The 15,416-nt window shown below is 42.2% G+C and overlaps 2 non-coding genes across 2 annotated transcripts; both read left to right on the forward strand.

The window, feature by feature from the left end:
• The first annotated feature begins 8,755 nt into the window (after nt 1-8,755).
• On the forward strand, nt 8,756-8,842 carry trnastop-uca (transfer RNA opal suppressor (anticodon UCA)). Its single transcript has one exon. It is a non-coding gene; the product is annotated as a tRNA-Sec (tRNA).
• A 491-nt stretch (nt 8,843-9,333) lies between these two features.
• Nucleotides 9,334-9,420, forward strand: trnastop-uca (transfer RNA opal suppressor (anticodon UCA)). Its single transcript has one exon. It is a non-coding gene; the product is annotated as a tRNA-Sec (tRNA).
• Nucleotides 9,421-15,416: the final 5,996 nt, after the last annotated feature.

Below are 15,416 nucleotides of genomic sequence, written 5' to 3' on the forward strand. Positions count from 1 at the left end.
TGAACCTTAGCTCATAGAAGACTACAGTAGAAGACTACAGTAGGCAACAGAGATGAGTGCACCCGCACGCGCGCACACACACACACACACTCTCTCACACACACACACACACACACACACACACACACACACACACACACACACACACACACACACACACACACACACACACACACACACACACACTCCAACACACCAGGGGCCTCATTTATCATCAGTTCGTAGAATGTCTTCTAAAGTGTGTCTTACGAGTGAAATTTAGAATGTTCGCAAGTACAGAAAAATCGGGATTTATGAAACGTGCGTTGGCTGTTCCTACGCACACGTCTGCATGATAAATCCCACACCTTCCAAATCACTGTGCACGCGCGCATTCGGGGTAATTTGCATCCCGAAACGCCTCCAAGTAACCATATATGGTATTAATATATATTCAAATGCCATGTGAATTCGAAGGCGCCACCCTGTTTGGACACACATGAACACACGCGGACACACGCGCCAGTCGAAGCGCTGGCGGGAAGTGTGGAGATAGAAACATTTCCGCAGCAGAAGTGGAGGTGCTTTCGACAGGAGGAGGACAGTGTTTCAAAATAAGTAAAAGAAGGAGACACACATGGACGAAAACACTGTAAAATAGCACACTGTCATACTCCATTGTCATTCAAAGTAAACTGTAGCTTGCACGGTCAATATTATTTGCAATTTCGTGTTTCTTCCACTCGCACGCGTGGTCTGAGGTGTGCGTAGATTTAGGCACATTTCTACGTTCAAGTACATGTTCATAAATCCCATACTTTGCTCAGGAATGATCGCACGCACGCTTTACGCACAGATCTGTGCCTAAGAACGCTTGATAAATGAGGCCCCTGGACTGTATGACTGGCCTATAGCCCAGGGATTTGAGCCAGTACTGTATACATTGTAGAAATCCTTTCTATTTGATGTGTATGCGTGTATTTGGTGTGTGTGTGTGTGTGTGTGTGTGTGTGTGTGTGTGTGTGTGAGTGAGTGTGCGCACATGCCTGTGTGTGTGTGTGATTATTCATCATGAGGCACACCATTGGGCACTGGTATAGTTTCAAAAACAGTAGGGCTGGGGTGAAAACAAACTGCCAATACGCCAATACAATGCTGCCAATAAAATACAGTGTGTCTCTTTTATATAATTGTACTATAGGCCTACGTATGTTACTTGATTTCTGTTCAGCATTTATCATCCCCTTGAAAGAGTATCCGTCTTTACCCACTACTATGCTATCTCCACATGGAGTTACTCTAAACATGTACAGTGGGCAGAAGCCAGCACAACACAAAGAAGATTCGTACCACCAGGGGTGTAGTGGGTGTGGTACACGGCGGTACACAGTCCACTCTCTTCTCCTCAGCGGAAAAAAAAACAACAACTTCTGTCCGTGCTTGAATACAAGAAGTAGAGAATGACACACAGCACTAGGTAATGGACCAAACAGATGGAAATTGAGAAGAAATGACAGGAGGTCGTAGGGCTGGAGGTGGGGAGGGGTGGGAGATGGGCGGGTGACGTAAGTTGCCTAAGTAATTGATGACTTCACAGATCTCATTCCCCCACTTCACTGCGTACCACTATTACAGAAGCCTGAGATGCATCATTAAAACTAGGTTTTTATGTTGTTTACTAGGTGTATGTGTTTACATGCACACCTGTACCAAGCAGAGTGCATCACTGATCTGATTACAGTACTGAAGAAGACTCTCAAACTCAAAGAAATACAACTAAATGTACTTTATTTATTTCATTTGACCTTTATTTATCCAGGAAGGTCCCCCTGAGGTATAAAACCTCCTGTCCTGTCCAAGACCACATAAAGACCAATAAACAGATGAGGCACATGTACAGTACAAGACTTACAGACAAACAAGAAAAGCACATGCAAGGATATGCATAAGCCATACTCATATCAGACATGGGTGCAAACAGTTAGACACTAGACAAAGGCTAGCAAGCAAAGCAGGCAAGCACTAAGCAGTGAAAACAAAAGCGAGCACACAAAAGACAAGAATACAGGGGACCACAAAACTGAACTGACATAGAATGACATAAAAAACACAGCAAAAAAATAAAATAAAAACAGTGACACTCCTTTTTTTCTTTAATAGAGGGCACACATTCCAAATTTAAAAACTGTTGGAGGTTATTCCACACATGTGGGGCATTGCAACTAAAAGAAGTCTTACCTAGTTCAGTGCGTACAGAAGGGATGTTTATTAAGCGGGCTTGCGGAGCAAGGACCATGCAGAGCATGGCCCTTGCAGAGCAAGGCCCGTTTATAGTAATCTCTAAGTCCTGTTTATTTATTAAGCGGGCTTGCGGAGCAAGGACCATGCAGAGCATGGCCCTTGCAGAGCAAGGCCCGATTATAGTAATCTCTAAGTCCTGTTTTTTTTATTATTATAGCTTGGTCTTGTGCAGGGGCAGTAAAAATAGAAAATGGATCTCCTCCTAGGCCTTTCGAGATAGAGACACCGTTCAAACACTAAAACGACCGGCTCGGCTTGGAGATCGCGTATAGTTATAGGCTTCTCCGTGTCTCTTGTCGTTTTCCCGTTTTTGGCGATTTTGTTAAAGCCTGGGTCCCCATTGAAAACAGTGGTGGAACCTCCATGAACCAAGGTTCCGCCACTCTAGAGATTAGAGTGTAGGAGGCTTTTTCGGTCATAAAACATCAACACTTTCACCTAGAAGTTTAGTTGACGCGTTGTTAGCAAGCTCTATGGGATGTCTCCAAATTGTCAAAGTTTCATCTCCCAACTCCCAATACTTTTTAAATGGCAGGTTTGTAAAAAAAACAGGCCTGGCTCTATGGAGAATCCCAGTCTTTCGAAAAGTGCATTTTTCAAGAGATCAGCGCATGTCCCACACGGAGGTCCATTTGTGCCTGAACCCTTTAACCTATAAACTTCATTCAAAGACTGTTAGAGAGATCACAAGCATGACTCCGATCTGTGAAAAGGACATGTGCCAACTCCTTTTAGTTTTTTTACAACGATGTTGTAAAGACAAAAAACTCATTCTCATTCTATCCCCTGTTTAAGGCTCAATACTAACTGTCAGTTAGTATCAGAACAGGTGCTCCCACTGAAGGGTTCCATCTTAACTGCCACTGTCTCAAGATTCTATTCTTAACGAGCAGGTGCGAGCAGCCATTCTAGAAGTCTATTGTTCAGCTCTTCAATGCAATGTGATATAGTCTTGCTGGACTGTGCATGACAGCTAGCTGCTTGGCTTAATGGGAATGCATGCTGCTGGATTAGAGATATGGAGGTTGAGAGTTCGAATCCCACTTGAAGCGATGCTGATTTTCAAAATTATATCATATGCAGTGTTCCTTGGCCAACTTAAAATGCCATGTATGTCATTTAGTATGCATGGCAAATGTGCTGGATTACAGATATGGAGGTTGGGGGTTTGAATCCCAGTCAAAGCCATGTTGATTTTCAAAATTATATCATATGCAGTGTTCCTTGGCCAACTTAAAATGCCATGTATGTCATTTAGTATGAATGGCAAATGTGCTGAATTAGGGATATGGGGGTTGGAGGTTCGAACCCCAGTCGAAGCCATGTTGATTTTCAAAATGATATCATATGCAGTGTTCCTTAGCCAACTTCAAATATCATGTATTGTATGTCATTTAATATCAATGGCAAAGGGGTTGGATTACAGATATGGAGGTTGTGAGTTCTAATCCCGCTCGAAGCCATGTTGATTTTCAAAATTATATCATATGCAGTGTTCCTTAGCCAACTTAAAATACCATCTATGTCATTTAGTATATCCCCAAAACGCAGAGCTACAACACTTTCAAGATGGCTGAATCCAAGATGGCTGAATTGTTTGGCCCATAACTTCTGACTGGGTGGATAGAGTTTTTCCAAGATTTCTTTTAGCTTTGTTTTCTCAATAGTACTTTGTTTCATCTCTGCCCCAAAAGGCAAGCCCGCTTCCAGCATTTTCTGTGAGAATGCATTTCTAGTTTTATTTCCTGACCTACTGCCACAGGAATTGCATTGGCGTGACAACAGACAGCTGAAGATGGAAGTTATCCAACCATTGCCTTTGCAATAAAAATAAGGGAATGGATTTCTCTCCTGAGTGATAGAGAAGTCCATGATGTTACCATTGCATACAGTGTGCAGTGATGTGTTCTCATCTTTGCATTAGTAATAAAACACAGCGGTGCATGGTAAACCACTGATAAATCAGTAAGACCTATCTTCATCATTTCTTTCTTCTCTGTTCTATATAACAATTTGTTAACTATGCATTCATGGACAAGCCCAAGAACATGATTAGAGCCCTTACAATAAGTAAAAACAACAGAGTAGAGCCTCCACATTGTCAAGTCCACATTGCCAAGTCTACAGCGCCTTGCACGAGTTATGGATCCTTTTTTATGAACGTCACCCTCTCCTCCTCTCATCTTCTGACAGGCGGCCCTCTCATGTCTTGGCCTCTAATGATGTGAGGATAATTACATCAAGCACTCCTGTGACTGCTCGCCTCATGGGATGGTCAGTCAGCTCACTTCCCGCTCTTGAAAATTAGCCTGGTGTTTCTGCACATCGTACGGTATTTATCCCTTTAGCTCGGTCACTTTTCCTTTCAAGGAGCCTGTGATTTGGTGGACGTTGTCTTTAGCCACCCCAGCTAAAAGCTACTATATTACACCAGCTGTTCATACTGACTGCAGCAAAAGACTGTGGCTAGCTTAAGACAGGGGAGATGTTGGCTACAGCAGTGGTTCTTAACCTTTTTTTCTTAACGCAGCCCCTTACCTGTGCCCAAGACAAGTCGCGCACCCCCCCAACTCAAGCGTCTACACGTATATACACACTAAAAAAAACATTTTAGTGATTAATTACAATGATTCTTGCTTGAGACATTAATCAATACCTTATGCCTTTACATGGGGACCAAAACATGTTTTAATTTGGTTTTGATTTGGTGTAATTATAATGTTCTCTTGCAGAATTTTGGCCACAACCTCAACACAAACAAAATTCTGCGCACCCCCTGAAATCTCTGGCACATCCCCAAGGGGTGCCCGCACCCCAGGTTAAGAACCACTGGGCTACAGGATACTTTTCATGCACAAACGCGTTGCCATGTGTATTTCATATCACTTTTGATCTTCCGAACTCCCATGTTGAGGTCATAAGGGTAAGGGTAACGTAAGCTGTTAAATGAAAAAAAAAAACTAGTTTAAAAGGTACCCAAGCCAAATGTCAGCTATAGAAATAAAATATTATAGGCTTAAGTAAAATATTATGTAGCCTATTACATTATGGTTATGCTTCTTGTACTACTTCTTAGTTACAAACCCCTTTCCTTCCACTTGGAAAGTCATTCAGCTGATTGTTTGATGAGCATTTGGTGTGGTTATATTCATTGCCATGGTAACCTCACTTGATGGTATAATTCATCTTTTTTCAGTCATTTGATTTACTGCCATCTACAGGATAAAGATATCCGTGTTTACCAGTCTCATCACATCAGTAGTCAATATTCTTACTTGTTCATATTGGTCCAAAAGGAAAAAAATAACAAACCATGCCCCCATTAGAATGAGCAAGATCTCAGAAAGGGCTGAACAAGCAAATGTGGAGGTGGCAGCGTGTTCTGATAAATCAAGAGTAACACGAGCAAGACAACTGCCTGTTGAAATAGGTAGGAATTCCCCTTTAAATACAACTGAGTAGCTACATGGGGTTGAATGATAATTAGAATGGTTGCACTGCAATCTATAATGCATCAGGCCAAGGAGCTATGTTTAAGAGTTCATTGGAGAAAGGAACATCGAAACACGATTTTCTCAGTCAAAACTCAGGGAGGGAATAAAGCCTGATCCCGCGTACAAGAAACTGTGGATCATGGAATTCAGTCATTTGTTGTTAGCATTATAAAGACATCAAAGTCAAAACACAAGGGATGTCTTCAAAATGAACCCATACCTAGTACTGGAGGTAAGAAGTAGCTCTGCAAACAACTACAATTCCCTGTCTCCAACCAGCATGAGGAACAAATCCAGGATCAAAAGCTGGATCTCACTGAAGTTGCTGAGGGGACAAATTAAGGACAACTGACATGTCATGCTAGACGAAGCAAAAATGGGAAATCCAAGCTATAATAATCCATGTGGGGACAAACAACCTCTGAGCAGAGTCTACTGTCAGACAAGGCAACAAAATAGCCATATCCACCATACGAATATCCACCGGAAAAAACACTGGAAGAAGATGTTTCCCTTAGTTGCAAATCTGACAAGAGAAGCATTACAGCGCCTTACCGCAATGGACAGTACCATAACCCCTGGGCCCCATTACAAACAACACCTACCTCCAGGCTTCACGGTGAGAACCGTAATGAGCAACCAGCTGCATGTCAACAGACAACACCTCTGAGACCAGCAAGTCAACATGTATACCATCCGTTGGTCTTGCAACCTTGCCACCGAGTCATGCATTAGTTCCACATAAAATAAACGCATTACTGCATAACTGCATGCATAAAACCCCTCTGTAATAGTTTTTCGATTTATAATTCTTAAATACTGAAAATTCCTCAAAACTTTTCAATGGCAAGTGTTTATTTTTGCACCAAAGACCCCTTTTGGACATACGTGCGGATCCCCTCAACCTGGCTCACTGAACCACTGGGGTTCAATTGAAACCAAGTTCGGCGCTCTAATGCTCCACACCCTTGAGGCACCACCATGCTCCATGGCCAAAAGGACCATGTAATCCAGTGGCTCAACAGAGACATGAAGTCTCTTCCAAACCCCCACCACTTAAGGGATGCTCTGCCTCCTCCAAATCCAACACCATGTGCCATGCAATCTCCTGCTGTTCCAGAACCATGCAGCGCAATAAACCAACAGCCCAATAATATTGCCATGAAATATGCATTTGTGCTGGAAAACAAACTTGGAAAGATAATACAATGACAAGAAAATGACAAAAAACAAAACAACTCATACAGTATTTCCCTGACCATTCATTGTATATCCGTTCCCCTGAATCTCCTTCTTATCTTGAGGAAATATTTTATACTCTCTTCACTCACATGTGAGAACAGAAGCTGTCATGTATTGTTAAGTTAACTCAAGTGAAAGAGATGGTCACAAATTAGATCCTTAAACGTAATGAACTTTGTCCAATTTTGATAAATCAGTTACAGTAATAGAAATGGGAAAGTGCTCATTGTTTAGTTCTGCAAAGCCTGTGATGGGATTCAGAGTTGATGACATGTTTGACCAGGCCGGGACAACATCATCTGAAAGCTCCCCTCTCTCAATACATACACTGTAATGGGGTCCCGATTCTAGGCCCTCTCTTTCCCTGGGCCCGGGACAACTGACCCCTTTGCCCATAATCTACTATCTGACCACCATTCCTATATCATACTTTAACAAAAACATAATCTCAGAAATACACAGTACATGATAATGAATATGATTCAACCATCACCCATATTCAATATTACTGTACACATTACAGATGTGTGTTTTACAAATACCTTGTGTGTCACAATTTGTGAATGACATTGCACACTTTTGTCATTCTCTGTCTTTGAAATCAGCAGGAAAGTCATTTATTTCTGGTAGAGCTGAAAGCTGGAGCCTGTGCCGTGTGCAGCTTATAGTAATATCAGCACCAAGGACAGTTGCACAGAAGAAAAACACAAAAACCAACAAAGAGAAACTATTCTTTTGTCTGTGTGGCAAAGGTTGGTAAAGTCTGTGGGGTCTGCTATCCAACTACAACCACATCCAGATGTGGAGTTTATTGAAGACAGGTCTGGTGGAACTGTAATCCCCTTCTACTCCTCTAAAGCTTGTCATCAGGGAAAGTAAGAAGAGATTGATAAATTATATTCTTTGGTGCACATGTCTATCAAGAGCCACCAGTCTTTGCTTGACTGTACCTCTGGATTGACATTTTAATTTTTGAAACCAGGAACATTTCTGCATGGTTCCGATGCCATGACTTCCAACTAAGTCACAAGTGATTATAGGGCCTTTTTACCGTGTCAGTGGGACTGTCAGAAATAATGTGGGTGTACAATGACCATTGTGAGAGAAGAGCTTTCATTAATTCCTGAGATGCCAAAAGGTACTTGACAAATGTGTCTGCAAGATCCAATGGCCTTTTCTCTCTCTGAAGCCTTCTCTCTGTGATAATGATGTCTTCCTCCTCACTGACACTATGAGAAGAAAGACTGAACTGCCAAGTAGGGTATAATAGCCTCATGACAATCTGAATCTCATACCGAAGTACTGTATCATTCTCTTACTGAAGTCTTTTTTCACTGATAACTGCATGCACATGAGGTCACTCACATAAAAGAACAGAGAGAGACCAAAAATATATGCTACTACATGAAGCCTACTTCTGTTTCTGCCATTTCCTGCCCATCCAACCAATCAGCAAAATAACAAAGGGAGCCAATAGGAAGTGAGCCTGTGATCTTTTTTCCAGTCGTGCTTTGCGCGTTTTTCGAGGCAACACAATGGGCGTTGAAGAGTTATTTAAAAGCTAAAGATGTGTTTGACTGTAATATTCGGCAATGTAGGCTCATAAAGCTGTTTGTTTGCTGTTGTGATGTGTTGAAATGTTGAAAATGAAAACAAGTATTTGTAGTGTGCTAACCGTGATAGACTGGGGCTTGTGCAAAGGCTAGTTCTATATTTGAATAGACATTCACCGGTTTGTTGCCCGGATGAGCCTCGGTGGTCCGGGGTGCAGGCTTCAAACCTGCAGCTGCTTAGCGGCAGAGTGGTTCGATTCCACCTTCCGGGCGAGGGAAGTCGTTCTTCGGTGCTCGCTGTAGAGCTGCGCAACATAAAAAGGTGCTACTATGATAATGTCTTTCACACTGATCACTGCATGACAGTAGCGAGAGATAGTAGCGTAGCATAAAAGAATAAAGGGGTGTGAAAAAATTACCGTTGCCTACTGCAGCCTCTTGCCTCTCCCACTTTTGAGTAGGCCAAGGTAATGAAGCAAACTAATTAACAAAGGGAGCCAATAGCATTTGAGCATCTGTTAGCATTTTCCCGTCATTCTTTGCGCAATCGTCGAGGCCACAATTCCAAATTTGAGACACTTGTCCAAACTAATAATGTGTCTTGATGTGTAGGCTACTGGTTCTGCGGTGCACTTAGGTTTGTGACTAGTAGGTTATGTGTTAGTTGATGTGAGAGAACAAGTCTTTGTAGCTTGCCAACCATGATAGACAGGGACTAGTGTATAACTTACCTTTATAATTCTACCGACACACCATTGCTCTCTGCCCGGATGAGCCTCGGTGGTCCGGGGTGCAGGCTTCAAACCTGTAGCTGCTTAGCGGCAGAGTGGTTCGATTCCACCTTCCGGGCGAGAGATAGACAATTATGGTGCTCATCGTGAACTCGCAAGCCTGTACTGTGATTAACTATCAATTACGCTCTCTAACACTGCTGTTAGTGTCAAAGCTATGTTTTTTGGCAAATACCTTGTGTGTAGCAGTTCATGCGTGAATGACTTCTGGAAGAGATTAATGCAAGGGACAGTGTTTATGTCAGCACCATGGACAGCGCATTAGAGGAAGGCGGAAAAAGCAAAAGAGCTAGCTGCTACATTCTACAGTCTGTGGGGTCTACTATCCACCTACCCAAATGTGGAGTAGCCTATTTTTTCCCTCTGAAGTTTGATTTGCCGCAATGGATGCCATGCATATGGCATATAGTGTTTTTAAAATGTATTAGAACCAACAAAATAGTTGTTTTCAGCTGTAATTGATTTTGGAATTATATGTTTTAATTGCTACCATTGCTTTCCTTTAGCCTAAGTACTAGGCCTATGTAGCCTAAGTTTTATGTTTTAAAAAAGTGATCAAGCATGTTTCCTTCCTCAAACATCTAGATCGGCTATTTACACGAGTTTTACATGAACAACATTTTATTATGACATGTATTGTAGCAATATGTAGCATTTCCTATTAAATTTATATATATATATATATATATATCTTTTACATAGGCCTATATTAACTCCACTTGCAGCCATGCGTAACCTAATGTGCATTGTTCCACAAATGGAAAATTGTACTACACTAATAGGACATGACACACAAGTCCTTAGTAGTATTACAACTTGGTCAGTACCAATCAGGTGACAGCAAATCTGAACAAGAACTGTGTCTTCAGCTATTTATTGACACATTTACTAAAATGATGGCTGGGGCATGATGACAGCCATGATATTATGTTAATACTAGTTAGTCCCCCTCTTCCTACCATCTGTTAGTAATTTGCAAGGGTCTTCATTGCTACATGGTCTTGTTTCAAGATGTGAATGTGCATGTGCAATGATTCATGTAAAGTATTGTGGTTGGAGGAGAGGGGGCAGCTTTTGACCTTCCAGTTGCCCTTTGCTGAATACTAGACTCCTGAGTTCGCTGACATCTGTCAAGCAAAATGCACCCAGATCCACATGTAGCTCGCGTAGACAACAAAGATCTTACAAACACAAAGATCTTACAAAATCCAGGTTAATAAACGTGGTCTTCAAAAAAAAACGTAAGGCCAGCTTCATGGGAATTTATTTAATTTTGCATCTAAGTCGTAGAAAAGGAATTAGCAAAGATGGCAACCTGCCCCCCTGGTCCCCTGGTCAATGCTAAATGCACCTGTTGTTTGGTACCACCTGTTAAAAACTCACACACATCACTGGTGGACAATCACTTAGACAGGCAGACACACAGACAGACACTCAGACAGACAGACTTCAGATAGACTGACAGACAGGGGCACTCCAATATCTGGCCCAAACCCCCTTCGGCAGGGCAAGTAGTCATTGCTGGCCCTGAAAGAGGCAATGTTTAGCCTGCAATATAGCCTGTTATTCTTCACATCAAGCATCTGCTGTTCCATTGTAAAATGTCCCAAACATTTGTGTTTTTTCATCTTGGGGGAATTCAGAAGTCTCGAGGGAACATTATACTGTACCCCGGTACAGTACATAACCCCTTTTTGTGTGTAAAACTACTGGTCCACATCAAACCTAATCCCTTATGGCCCAGTCCCTCAGATACCACATTAAAGACACCCTCCCCTCCGCAAAGTATTCAAGGAAGCATTCATCCGTCCCAGTGCGGAAACTTGTTCCTTACAAAAGTCTTTTTCCTACAGATTAGATAAACATGTTGCCGCAAACAGACTCAATGGCTTTGACAGCTCAGTAAGTAACATCTCTCAGGCTGGCGCCCGTCTTGAAAAAAGGAGCGTAATTTCATTTTGTGTGTAAATATCGGTTTTGCTGTCTCTGAGCACACCTGCACAAAAAGCCAGGCTGACAGCTCTGACAAGCAATTACTGTTCCTTGTGTGTTGTGCAGGTGACGTACACACTGAGTTCCCATGCAGCGGCATGCGGGGAGAGCCAGAGACAGCCTGAGATGGAGACGGCTCTGGAGAAAAGCAAAGCAGTGCGTATTTACAGATCTCAGAAGCTCTGTCATGTTCAGTAAAAATGTTTTAGAATGACTGAAAGACTGTTGGAGTTGGAGGCTAGCCCGAATGCAAATGACAGGGGGTGTGTGCAAACTGCCACTTTTCATCACTTTCCTGTCTACGCATGATGTGCTTGTGCCCCTCCCTCTTTCATTTCACGTATGTCTTTCTCTCTCTCTGTCTCTCTCTCTCTCTCAGGCTTTGTGTTTGCGAGCCGTGCCACTTTGAACAACTTTCAAAAAGGCCTTCATTTCCTTCCGTTTTCGAAAACAGACGACTCTTGACTGTCCCTATGGAGTGAGAACAAAATATTTGGTTATATTGATATTTGACTTAAAGGGACACTGTGTGAGATTTTTAGCTGTTTATTTCCAGAATTCATGCTGCCCATTCACTAATGTTACCTTTTTCATGAATACTTACCACCACCATCAAATTCTAAGTATTTATTATGACTGGAAAAATTGCACTTTTCATACATGAAAAGGGGGATCTTCTCCATGGTCCGCCATTTTGAATTTCCAAAAATAGTAATTTTTAGCAGCAAAATTGACTCTACTTGGACCATACTAGAAAATATTTGTTTATTGCTTAGTAAACTTTCATGTAAAGATCAAACTTGGCAATATGCAGCCCAGTTTCAATGAGCAGCATAGTTGCAGTACCTTTTTTGACCTGCACAGTGTCCCTTTAAGCAGTGCTGAGGTTTTTAAGGGGGGAGGGTGGGGGTGTTCGCCTTTATTCTTGACAGGACAGTGAAGGACAGGGAGTGATGAGAGAGACGGGGAGGGATCGGCAGATGACCCGGGCTGGAATCGAACTTGGGTTGATGGTGTTGTAACCCAGTAACCTACCCTTTAAGCCACGGCAGGGCCAGCATTACTTTAAGTTTCAATGGAAGTGATTATTGTTGCTTTCAGTACTGCAACATTAGGTCTCAAAGGGGTGACATTATCTTTACTTCTTGTGTTTTCATCCCGTGGGTGTGTAGACATTTCTCATGGAATATCCCTCTAACAAAATATTTACATAGCCTACTATTTAACAAATTGTAAATAAAATAAAAATGCAATTTACATTTTATACTTGTATTTTTTCTTTGCTTTTTTACGTTAGAATGGTGTTTGTATTGACATTCAAAGCAATGAAACTTCTGATTCTTTATGAATTTCCATTACATGTTTATATGTTTATATTTTCCTTTTAGTGTGAACAGACCCCCCATTACCTACATAAACCTGGCGCTGCCAGTTAACTGTATATTCCACCAAAGTGGCGGCACGTGAATGTTTCTTGAACCACTTTCTATAAAGATAGATTTTTTTTAAAACTTGCATTTAAGGTCTCTGTGGGCAGGTGTGTCAGTTCATGTGAGCTGAGCAGAGCACATCTATACACCATGACAGAAATGACCAATGAACTGGAAACACATTAGCCTGTGCTCTCTCAGTGCTCTCGGCCATCACTTAGTGTCTGGTACACCCATGAAGTGTTAGAGCCTCTCATCAGACCCCTGCAGTGACTCCAGTGGATCAGTGCATCTTCCTGTGTAGCAATGGCAGACAGGGCTGGACTGGCCATCTGGCATAGCAGGCATTTCCCTGTGGGCCCTGCACCCTTGTAGGCCCCTAATTTCAGAACTGTAAAAAAAAAATAATAAAAGTTTTTTTTTTTACATTTTTACAGGGTGCGGGGCACACCGATGAGTCAGTTCTGCGCCACTAATTATGAGGGGCCCCTTTGAGCTAAAAGTGCCCGGGCCCTATTTCTCCCCCAGACCGGCCCTGCTGGCAGATAGAGATATGTCTGAAGAATCATGTCATCCATCATTATATCATTCACCATCCAATGAGTAAAGATCTTTGTCAGTTAGATTTTTATAATTGTCTGTTTTTAGTCAAACTTCAAGGCTGATGCAAGTTGTTTGTGAGCCATCTTTTCTTTTTCCTTTTGTTTCATCAGACTTCAAACTGAATATCTGAGGGAGTTTGATAAGAGTTCTGCTCCATTCAAAGCTGAGTTTGTGGCCCCAAATATTTTGACAACGTAAAAAAAAATTGATGAACTTTTCAATCAAAAAGTTGTGTGAAATAACTTGCACAAATTACCAACATTCCAACAATCAAAACCGCAATGAAGTTGCATAATGATCATTAATAACTATTGAGTTTTGCTATGATGATTAGCTTTCCATATGTGGTGACGAAAGGAAAAGAAGTTGGGATGAGTGATGGGGGAAGTGGCCCATCACATTTTTGGGAGTCCTGCCAATTACACTGTGCTGCAGGAGTGGATGTTTACTACCCTCCCGTTAACATGATTAATGGAATAATTACAAACCACACACGCACACACCCAGGGAAACTGACAAGGGGGGACAAAGGAGTCAGCTGTCCCGGGCCCAGGGAGATGGGGGGCCCATAATTGGGCCCTCATTACATTGAATGTATTGGATGGGGGGCCCTTTCAGATGACTTTGTGTTGGGCCCAGCCAAAGCTGTCAGCAGGCCTGCACACACCCACACACTCATTCACACAGGGATAAGCACACACTCGCATACACACCCGTAGACCCACACCATGCACACACGCGCGCACACACACACACACACACACACACACACACACACACACACACACACACACACACACACACACACACACACACACACACACACACACACACACACACCTTTAAAAAAACAACAACAATGGAATGCTCTGTCCTACACCACCTTCACTCATTGTATAAATCAAGAAGGAAACATAATTTTTTGTAATTGTCTTTCATTCAAAGGCGTGCATGTTATTTATGTCACCAGGATTTCATTTATTTGTTACTCCAGCGCCTCGCAGCCTTGCTATGTTAAACCCACCCCACCCCCTCTCTTTGTGTGTGTGTGTGTTTGTGTGTGTGTGTGTGTGTGTGTGTTTGTGTGTGTGTGTGTGTGTGTGTGTGTGTGTGTGTGTGTGTGTGTGTGTGTGTGTGTGTGTGTGTGTGTGTGTGTGTGTGCGTGCGTGCATGCGTGTGTGTGTGGATGCGTGCGTGCGTGTGTGTGTGTGTGTGTGTGTGTGTGTGTGTATGTGTATGTGTGTGTGTGTGTGTGTGCACGTGTGTGTGTGTGTGTTTTCTAGGATACATTATTGTGCAGAGTGAATTATATGTTGCACCGCTTCGGATTAGACTAACAATGGTCTTGGCTTCCATTGATTTTGAATTGCCTGGTCATTTCGGTGATTTATATACAGGTTTGAATTAACACCCTATGGGAATTGCACTATAAATTCACTGACACTTGCATTTGTGGCGAGAGTAATCACACCAGCACACGGTGCCTTCCCGTATTCCCAAAGCAGCTAGCGCAAGCCAGCCCCCCCTACCTTCTGGCAACCAGCAAGGAACTTGTAGGAACAGCAAGTATAAAGCTCATAAAATCTTAATTAGGGTGCATACGGAACAATATTTGAACATAAGGTTAAGATGGAAAGGAGAGGCCAGTGAGGTTCTTTATTTGGAACGATGAGGACAAAAAACGTAAGTGTTTAAGACTGTCAACTGTCATCCCTGTTGAACAAGAAACACACAACTGTACTGTACATATTTCTGTTTAGTGCATGTAACATTTTGTGGGTCCAATAAAAATATGTTCAATATGGACCAGGGAAAAAGCAAACTGAGGTGAAAAAGTATGTGCTGGTTTAGAAACATTCTAAAGTTGATTCCAATCTACCCGATACATTGCCTCTGTCCTTGAGTTTATTTTTTTGAAAAACACAGATGGTTTACAACATGTTTAGCTGTAAAAATACATGGAAATCAATACGGTGTATGCAGAATGCTGTTTTGATGGTAGATGTACTTCTGATTAATATTACGATCAGG

Source organism: Engraulis encrasicolus, chromosome 13 (assembly GCF_034702125.1).
Source record: "Engraulis encrasicolus isolate BLACKSEA-1 chromosome 13, IST_EnEncr_1.0, whole genome shotgun sequence".
In the NCBI taxonomy this organism is placed as follows: domain Eukaryota; kingdom Metazoa; phylum Chordata; class Actinopteri; order Clupeiformes; family Engraulidae; genus Engraulis; species Engraulis encrasicolus.